Source organism: Castor canadensis, chromosome 1, assembly GCF_047511655.1.
Source record: "Castor canadensis chromosome 1, mCasCan1.hap1v2, whole genome shotgun sequence".
Lineage (NCBI taxonomy): Eukaryota > Metazoa > Chordata > Mammalia > Rodentia > Castoridae > Castor > Castor canadensis.
The window spans coordinates 191,489,727-191,498,283 of NC_133386.1; the positions used below are offsets into that span (position 1 = coordinate 191,489,727).

Below are 8,557 nucleotides of genomic sequence, written 5' to 3' on the forward strand. Positions count from 1 at the left end.
AGTGATAATTTATGTTGAATATTCTACTTAATTCAAATTTTTTATATATATGCCAATCAAGATCAGAAGGTATAATGGGAAAGTTGAAGTAACAACAGGAGAGAGATCTGGGATATTAGAAGAGAAAACACACTCAGAATTTCTAGTCTCAAGAGTATTTTGGCAGAGACAGAGAAGGAAATTGGAAAATAAAAACAAAACATAAAAATTAAGAAAAAACAAAAGAACTAAAGCAAAAGAAACATACAGACTAAAACAAGTTTCCCATTTGTCTTGTATTAGCTGTATTTACTCTTTTTCATTGGCTGAATTCAACCATATAATCATACAAGCAAATACTTGGAAGAATAATGAGGTTAACGATGGTTATACATCACATTCACAAATCTTTCATTCCATTGTTCAAGAAGGCTCTCTACTCAATGTCAAAAAAGGGATGAAAGATTGATCTTCAAAATAGATCCTAGAAATTGATTTAATGTATTCCATATACTAGAGATCTTAACTTATCCTATAAAACAAAGCTCTCTTAATATGATCTGAGTTTTTAAGGTAATTTATTATTCATGAAAAATATAGGAAAAATGTTATTTTCTCTATGCTTTTGCAAAATGACAAATCTATTAGGAAAGTGCCTCTGAGTTCTCAGTAATTTGCCTCATGCCTATAACTTAACTAGCACTCTTTTCAGTGCCTGTATGATGTCCTGTTCCTCAGAGTGTATATAATGGGATTCAAAGTTGGAATCAAAATGGTGTTAGAAAAGGGACAGCAGTTTTCCAACTCCTTCAGATTGATGTTTTTTGGGTTGCAAATAAGCTATACTAGCTGTTCCATAGAATAAGATTACAACTGTCAAGTGTGAAGAACAGGTAGAAAAAGCTTTAGCCCTCCCTCTGGTTGAGGACATTTTCAGAATGTTGTTGATAATTTCACCATAGGACACAATGATTAATAGAAAGGAAACCATGACAAACACCAATGCAACAATATAGACTGCTATCTCATTCACAAATGTGTCACCACAAGCTATATTGATTACTGGAGGGATATCACAGAAGAAGTGATTAATTCTGTTAGATTCACAAAATGACAAAGAGAAAATCTGTTATGCTTGCCCAATTTCAACTAGAATTCCAGTGATCCAGGAGGCAGTGACTAGTTGCACACAGACCTTGTAGTTCATGACTAGAGAATAGTGCAGAGGTGACAGATGGCCACATACCGGTCACAGGCCATGGCTGTGAGGAGGAGGCACTGTGTCCCTCCAAGCACAAGGACAAAGAACATTTGTGTAGAACAGGCATACAAAGAAATACTTCCTTTTTGGGTGCAAAGGTCCAGGAGCATTCTTGGTATAGTGGCTGTTACATAACAGATGTCCAAAAAGGAAAAATTACTAAGGAAAAAATACATAGCTGACTGAAGAACAGGGTCAATTTTTGTTAATAGTATTATAATACTGTTACACATCAGAATAGTCAAGTACATGAGCAAAAAAATCCCAAAAAGAATCCATTGGAGATGAGGGCTATCAGAAAACACCAAGAGAATGAATTCCATCATTACTGTGGTATTTGAGTTTTCTGCTCTAATTTGCTCTCCATCTGCAGACATGGTAAATTCAAGGTTGCTAGTTAATTCAACTTTGGAATTACATTTCCCTCCTAAATTACTACAATGAGATGTGTATATATATATATATATATATATATATATATATATATATACTCATATAAATCTAGTAAATATCTTCCATTGTTACCTATCTCTATTTCTATGAGATGAAATTTTTAAGTTCAGAAATGAATGGACATGCTAGTAAAATCAATGCACTTCAAGAAGTAAGACTTAGTATATTTTAATAGACATGATTGTAATGATACCAAGAGAATGAAAACTAGAAATTATTATTTCAAGAATTTTAGGAGTAAATAAGATTTCACTATTTTACCCTACAGTTTGAGGTTTTTTTAAATTGTTTTTACATTTATTCATATATGTTTACATTGTTTGAGCCACCTCTCTGCGCTGCCTCCCACCCCCATCCATCCACTTCCCATCTTCCCCCTTTGCTTCCAAGCAGAACCTGCTCTGCCCTCTTGTTCTTTGATTTTGTTGAAGAGGAAACATAAGAGACAATAAGAAAGATAGCATTTTTGCTAGTTTGAGATAAGGATAGCTATACAAAGAGATTCCTAGCATTGCTTCCATGCACATGTGCATTACAACGCACATTAGTTCATCTCTTCCAGACCTCTTCACTACGTCCTGGTCACCTTTCTATAGTGGCCTCTGCCAGTTTAAGATTACTTTATTAGCTCCTGTACACTAAAGTTTTAGGTTTCCTTCCCTTTCCCTATTTCTCCCATGCGTGTTTTCCCCTCAGTGTGTGACCCATGTGCAATAATATTACTGCATTTGTTTTAGGACTATAATCCATATATGAGTTTTCAATTATGTAACAAGTTTTTTCTTTCTTGTTTTTTTAGTTACACTATTTAATCTACATTGGTTGTCATACTTTATCATCTTCAAATACTGAAATTTCCTCTTAAAATTTCATTACATTGTTTTTCAAAATGAGTTTTAAGACTCCCATATTATATTCCAGATTAGAATCAAATTTCTTAAAATGTTTCTGAGAGAAAATGAATCCCTTAGTATGGGTTTAACTTTTATTCCAGTCCCATATCGTACAATAAATATGGAACCAATAATCTTAATGTACTTTTCTTTAGCATTCCCTAGTAAGGTCTTAGCTATCTAGTATCTGATAAACATTAGCTAATCTTTTACTTAATAAATATGAATAATTCCTCACATTGTTTTTGTCATATTTTTCTTTTCCATAGGAAATTCTCCATTGTCATGTAATTCCTTATTACCAAATGCAGCTCCTTCTCTCTATCGAATTGTCATCTTTTTAAAGCACAATTTTGACAAAAAAAAACCCTCAACATGATTTACTCTGGCCATGTAAGTCACCATACCACATAACAGGATTTAATAAACAAGAAAGACAAAACCAAAGCTCTCTGACTCCTTTATATTAATATCATCCAAATTGAAGAAATCTTCACTGCTTGATAATTCCTCTTATATTTTCTTAATGCCTATTCTCCACCTTTCTAAATTGTGATTTTTTTTCATATCTTCTGTGCCTGTAAACCTTCTAACCAAGTCAGCTCATGCATTTACCTTATTAATATGTTGATCAAAGAAAGTATTCATCCAAATATTTTTCTCACATTTCTGTTTTCTTCAGTATAATTTTCAAGTTTATCATGAATTATTTCCATTGGTAAAGTAATTATCATTATCATTGTTTGACACGTCTGCTATTATTTGACTTTATATTTAAAATGTTAAGAGACATATAAATTACTTAAGCAATTTACTTATTTTCATATAAAGAACACAATTTCCTGATTTCCTTTTACTACTTTAGAATTCTAGTAAATTAGTCTAACAGCTTTGATACATATTTACCTTTATAAATTTGCATGAAGCAGTTTAAGAGGGTAAAACTAATGTTTAACCTATAAATTTTAATCACTTTTGTCAGTAAGCCACATTTTTTTTTCTTGCTTTATACATCTAATTACTCTTAAGTAGGAATGGTCATGCTCACCTTGGGAACATCTTCTCTTGTGTATCAATTTAATTTCAGGAGACAGCTTTTGTTGATTTATGTTTGGACAAATTATTTATTCTCTTCAGCTCATAAACTGACATATAGTAAGCCCACTACAGAGCACAATGTTGTAAGTGTAATACCACTTAAATGGCTGGTATTACTTTACAGAAAATTTACAATCTTTCTAGTGATTGTATTTAACACGTTTAAGCTGAGATGGATTTTCTTCCCTACTTTACTTTTCTTAATTCATACAGCTCCACATCATCTAGAGCTTTAGAGAAAAGTGCCATATGTGTTGTCACATATACATAATATACATTGTCTGATTGGTGTCTTCATTGTTTGGGGAGTTAAGAACCATATTGAAAAACATTTTGACTCTAAATTAATTTTTATAGAAATTAATGAGTGTCATACAACTTGACAAAAAACACTATTTTCTTATAATGTTATTTACTTAAGCCTCAGCAATGTTATGTAGATACTAGGGAAAAAGCCACCTAAAAAATCACTTTAAGACAGAATGTTGAAGACAGAAAAAAGAAATTTTCTTCTCAATACTCTTTTTCTATTTGGACTATTTTCTAAGTTTACATAGAGATGAGAAACTACACTAAGATTCCATTTCACTCCAGCCAGAATGGCTATCATTGAGAAAACTAACGAGTGATTTCAAGGATGCAGGAGAAAATGATAAATGAGGGAAGACCAATATTCTAGGGTCTCCATAAACTTTGGAATGGATAGAAAATAACTGAAAAGGAATTTCCAAGGAATGACAATGAGAAAATGGGCATTATAAAAGTCTTAGTTATCTATAGTGATCTGAAAGACTATGTGTAAGTGCAAGGCTGCACACACACTCAGTACATGCACAGAAGGAAATGGCTGAACATGACATGGTAAATGTAGGCAGTAAAGTTCAGCACAAACTTAGAAAGTTTCTAAAACGTATACACATTTTCTAAATCAATACAAGATTATTCAGTAAATGCTCATATATCGTTACAGACTGCATCTTTGGATAATAACTGGATATGCTGACCAATATCTACTAGATATACTGAACAATATCTGCTAGATTTACTGAGAATAGTTATAAAGTCATTCATTCAAGTATTAACAAGAATTTTTTTAATCGCAGGTATATGTGCAGTTTCACACCGTAAGACAAACAGATTCCACAAAATAAGTCCACACAAATAGATAAATAAATAATGGTACAACAATCATTCCTAGAATCCAGAGTTATGATAGTATATTACATAAATTGTTCAGTTTCAAACACAGTTTATGGGATACATGAAGATAAGAGAAACTGTGACCTATACAGTGACAAAATTAAAAACAACTCCAGTAATGGGTTGTTACTGGCAGCCCTACTTTAAGGGATACATATGATGTTAAATAGGGACTCAAAATTATAAAAACAAAAGAAGCATTGGCAAAGACAAGTACAGATATAAAGTTGATACAGATTTCCCTTTTTCCCTTTTAAATAACTTAATGCAAATATTTAAAATAGTAATTGAACATAATAATAAATTACAAATTTTATTTTTGTATGTGTAACAAATTCCTTAAATTCCATATATTACCATCCTTTCCTACAAAGAAACAATCATTTGCATAATTCTCCTAAGTAATACAGTAATTGAGTTTGTAGGTAAATATCTTTTTTTCCTTTATTGTTGTGCTAGGTGGGGGTGTGTTGGAGCATTTACAAAAGTTTTTACAATGTATCAAGTACATAATACATGAATTCATCCCCTCCATTGGTCTCCTTTAGCTCCTCCTCACCCAATTCCTAGAATAGTTTCAACAGGTATCATTTTTACCTTTATATACATGTGTATGAATTTTTTTTCACAATATTCACCCTTGTACCCCCTTTTCCTTCCACCTCCCACTTTCCACTGGTACCAATTCCTCCCACTGGGCACCCTCCTAATCTTCTATTTTATAGGAAAAAAAAAGAAAGAAAGGGAAAAAAATGACATTTTTGCTTGTTTGAGATAAAGGTAGCTATCCAGGGAGTTTCTTTGTGAAATTTCCACACAAATTTGTATTATAACCTCAACTGGTTAATGTCTTCTAATTTTCTTCATCAAACTAAGAAGTTGCATATGGTTGACATACTGTTTATACAGAAATGAATATAGAAATATTAAACCGACTGAATCCACCATAAGAAATGGCCAAAACAATGAATACAAAAATGAATAAATGAAAAGAAAAATAAATCAGAAAAAAAGAAAGGAAGTTTATGAGATACAAAACTCCAGGTATTGAACGGAAGTGGTATATAAATTGTACAACTTGAGTAGACCTGAAAAGCACAAGTAAATTTAGTTACTTGAGGAAAAACCCAAAATAGTCAGTTTTCTATCATATTATATATTTTTTTCTCTACAATTCCATGCCTATGGTCTCATGGGGAGTTTTTTGTGATCAATTGACTGAAGAAGTAAAAGCCTGTGAGTAGTGTATGTAGTTCTGTGTGATATACAGGAACCATCCTAAAGTAGATCTTTTCAACAATGGAGATACTTTCTGTGATATCCTTGAAGGAAGTGAAGGGATTATTGAAGTCATTTTCATCTAGGGGGAAGAACTCTGTGCAGTACACCTTGTGGTTCATTTAGCTTACAAGGAAATATGGCCAGATAAGTGATCGTGTACTCATCTATTGGCTGAAGCTAATGATTCAATTGAATAGAGATTTGGGAGGAATGCAGTTGAAAATTGACCACAAAGATGACTCTGGAATAGTAGACTTATATAAATGGTCAAATAAACTGATGATATTTTTATGTCCCATCTGAATGTTTACCAAAGAATGAGCTCAGAAGCTGTGGTTTCTAATACTCAGTTGGTTATTGTGACCTATTCTGTGGACACTAGCTTGCTTGTTTCCCTGGTTACCACTATCATAGTTCAAATAAGACCATAAAGCAAGTTACTATGGTGATTTGCCAAGAATTTATACATTGGCTTATCAAGGAACTTCTGACCACATTCGATTAAAGCCACTGATCCAGTATGTCAGGAGTAAAGCTTAATGCTGAATTTTTACCTTTCCCTAGGATGGTCAACCTCAGGGTTATCCCCAGGTTGATTTTACAGGACCTATCCCATCATGTATGTGTACCACATCTCCATTTAAATGTATATTCGTCTATACCACTCAAAAGGTATAGGTGAGATATCTGTTTTTAGAGCAAACACAGGCTTTTATTTAAAAAAAAAATCCTCTTTTTCTAATTTTATTATATCTTTTCTCTCCCCAGAGAAATATATTTAAAAAAATAACTTGTCAGAATTCAGCAAAAATATTCTTGTCCATATTTTCAGAATTATTTCTCCCAAATTCTTATTATGTGCCTTTGTAAATTATATTTATTCTGTCAAATTATATGATTTATCATTTAGGAATACTCAATTTGATAAAAACCTGAATCATGTTTAACATTCACTGCTATGCACAGCCTGACATCATTTATAAAGCTGCATACTGCCAAACCAGGTTCATTCTCTAAGAAGTGGTTTCTATGGACTGTCATTATTAAAGACAAAATGTGTTCTGTATGTGTAAATTTCACTTATTTTTCATTACCTACCTGCTCTTAAATACGGTTGTTACAAATACGTATAAGTGAATTATATGATTTCCACTAAGTGATATGAGTTATTATTAATATTGTATCAATAACAGCCTTGTTCAGAAGTTATTTTGAGAATAGATATTTTATAAAAACATTAGAAAATTACTATTAGAATGATATATCTTTTAGTGACACATTCATCACTCATTTAAAACAGAAATGTCACTCAACTCATAAATAATTTAATCTGGAAAGCATCACAGTTATAGAATGGATAAGACACAGAGCTAAAAAGACATGCCTCTTAAACTTTAGATATATGTGAAAATAAGTCCTGAAAACATAACCCATGTTATGTTCAAAAGAATTACTTACAAAATTATTTTCTTAGTGCCATTATGACATCCTGTTCCTTAGACTATATATCATGGGGTTGAACATGGGAGTTACAATAGTATAGAACAGAGAAAGCACTTTGTCTGTTACTGCTGAATGACCACTCCTGGGTCTTAAGTATGTGATAATGCTTGATCCAAAGAATAACAACACAACTGCAAGATGAGATGAACAGGTGGAGAAGGCTTTTGTCTGACTTGTGGCTGATGGCAATTTGAGAACTGTAGAAATTATTTTTCTATAGGAGGCAAGTATTAATAGAAATGGAACATAGACAAACAGCATAGCCCCCATTAGACCATCATCTCATTCACAAAGATTTCTCCACAGGCTAGATTAAGTATTGGGTGGGGTATCACAGAAGAAATGGTTGATTTGGTTGGAACCACAAAATGACAGAGAGAAAATCTGGAATGTCTGTCCTATCTGGACTGGAATTCCACTGATCTAGGAGCCAGACACCAGCTGGGTACAAACCTTGTGGTTCATGAGTAGAGCATAGTGCAGGGGGTTACAAATGGCCATATACCGGTCATAGGACATCACAGCCAAAAGAAAACACTCTGGGGCTCCCAGTACAAGAACAAAGCACATTTGTGTAGTACAGGCAAGTAAAGAGATGCTTCTTCTTTGAGTGCCAAGATTCACAAGCATTCTGGGGAGAGTAACTGACACATAACAGATTTCCAAAAAGGAAAAAATTGCCAAGGAAATAATACATGGGAGTGTGGAGAGTGGATTCTACTTTTGTTATTAGTAATATGGTACCATTTCCCAACAGGATAATGATATAGATGGCAAGAAACAATCCAAATAAAAACCACTGGAGGTGAGAAACGTCAGAAAATCCCAAAACACCAAATTCCATCACTTTTGTTCTATTCTCTTTTTTTTGTTTTAGGTGGTGATTCAT

At 32.8% G+C, this 8,557-nt stretch overlaps 2 pseudogenes; both read right to left on the reverse strand.

Moving 5' to 3' along the window:
- Positions 1-664: 664 nt before the first annotated feature.
- Positions 665-1,623, reverse strand: LOC109676787 (olfactory receptor 10AG1-like; annotated as a pseudogene).
- A 6,004-nt stretch (positions 1,624-7,627) lies between these two features.
- LOC141421714 (olfactory receptor 10AG1-like) lies at positions 7,628-8,557 on the reverse strand (annotated as a pseudogene).